Source organism: Cornus florida, unplaced genomic scaffold (genome assembly GCF_030987335.1).
Source record: "Cornus florida cultivar Cherokee Brave unplaced genomic scaffold, ASM3098733v1 CherokeeBrave_3.0.0_Hap2_Chr08, whole genome shotgun sequence".
Taxonomy (NCBI): domain Eukaryota; kingdom Viridiplantae; phylum Streptophyta; class Magnoliopsida; order Cornales; family Cornaceae; genus Cornus; species Cornus florida.
The window spans coordinates 86,812,187-86,814,406 of record NW_026775578.1 but is presented as its reverse complement, the minus strand read 5'-3'; positions in this window follow the sequence as shown (position 1 = coordinate 86,814,406).

The following is a 2,220-nucleotide window of genomic DNA, read 5'->3' as shown; positions in this document are numbered from 1 at the left end:
CGAGGTACTAGCTTCTGACAGTGAATTTCCAAATTTACCTACTTTTAACTTTATGCAAGCCTTAAGTGAGAGTGCCCTATATTGTTATGGTCAGGAGGACACCTCAGCGAGGGGAAGAGAGGAAGAAATGGAAGAGCTAGCGCTGGATGTCTCGCCTCTTATCACTGTTCGAGACGTACCTGTGCGCATGCATGCCGCTGAGGTGGCAGAGATGATACGAGAGTATGTAAGTGCTATAGCGCTAACTCAAGCAAGGGCTGACATTGCCGAGGCCACAGTACTTCCCCAAGAGGGGGAAGATATGTCTCGAAATGATGCCCAAATGAGGATGGGTCAGAATCCCCTACCCCTGAGGTGACAATTCGTTCGGGTGATCCTGCAGTTGGGTCACCAGGGGCGAAAATGTAAAGGTGCCCCGGCGAGATAGTACAGACACAATTTCGAGCTCGCCTATGGAACTGCAAGAGCCCTTGCAACCTAGAGATGAACATCTGGGATAGCAAGCCTCCTCCAAAAGGGACAAGGCCTTCGATCGAGAACACCAAACCTTGCCTTTAGAGACACAGGAGGTAGATCAGGCTTCTCTTGTGAACCAGGAGACTTTACAAGAGGAGAGGGTTTAATCTTCTCCTTTGACGGAGTTGCACCCTTCACCAGTCCTCCCTGCGCCACAAACGGAGACCACTGTGGTGAATGCCATGGCTACCCCAGTGAGGCAGTCCATAGTTCCCACAGTTGAGCAAACTACAACAGGCTCCATAGGTGAACAATTAGCTAAGGCAGAACAGACTCCTCACCCTTTTGGCAAGCCAACCTTGGGGACTAAGCAACTTGCTGTGAGTGGCACGGGAACACAAGCTGCTAGTGCAGAGGCGAAGTGGATGGGCGTGCCATTCCCTCATACCTATGTACGACTCCTTGAGGCAGCCCTTGCATATCATCCTGAGGTTTCACAATTTCTATCTTTGTGCCATGTATATGTGGGACAATCAATGTACCTATGCCTTGGCGAAATTTTTAGAAATTTTTACAGAAATCAAGTAGGGCGCGACCAATGAAAGCCTTAATCTAAAGCTTGAGCTCAGGTTGATAGACTCGAGCTGCTTGTTTGATAGGGCGCGAGCCTGGGATGGTACTGAGATGATGTGTCACGAGCTGGGGATCTAGTCCTGGCATCTCACTATAGGTCCATGCGAAGATGTCCAAGAATTCTTTCAAGAGGCAAATGAGGCCATCTCGCAACGATGGGTCTAATTACAAGGAGATGAAGGTCATCCGTGACTATTGTCCTACGGTGGCGAGATTGACTTCCTTGAGATCTAGCAGTTGTAATGACTCCTCCTCTATACACGTAGGCTCGATAACTAGGCTCACCAAGGCTGACCCTGCACACCGTCATAAGCGGTAGACATATCACCCATCCGGCAGCCTTACTCGTTTGCACTCCCGCGGGGTAGCAACTTCTGCGCTGTGACGAGGAATATATAGTTGTACAGGGTAAAAGATGCCCTGCTGTACCTCATCCCACTTGGGTAGTGGAGTACGAATTATATGCGCCTCTCCTTCTTCATCCTCATCATCCAACTCATCAAAGAAGAGAGCCTTAGTAAAGTGCGCCTCGTGCTTGGCAAAGGGTTGATCAGAGCACGGAACCGTGACGACTTTGTTGCCCAAAATGCCTTTAAAACATTGATGGTAGGTAGAGGCCACTATGCCGAAACGGTGCATCCACGCCCGCCCGAGGAGCACATGGTAGGATGTATCAGCCTTGATGACATGGAACTTGGTGGGAGCTCGAAAACTACCAAGTACTTGATCAACATTTACATAGCCGAGAGTCTGGTGGGATTCATTGCCGAAACCATAAACTTCGATGGCCTCCTTGACAAGGCGATCTTGGGGTAAACCAGCTTTCTGAAAAGTGGCCTATGGCATGATGCTAATGGAAGATCCATTATCTAGAAAAGCACGTCGGAACTCCTTACCATTGAGCTGCGCAGTGACATAGAGAGGACGATTCTGAGGGGTAGAGACCCTCTTGTAAAATTCAGAGAAGAAAATGATCAAAAGAGCCTAGTGAGAGGGGGGTTAACTTGACGAAGCGGCTGTGCACCACTCTTCCTCACCGTATTGTGCTTGAACTTTTGATTGCATGGGGTTGGTTTCTTCCAATTCATCATAATACGTGACCACAGCCACACCACGATGACGAAGGTATGG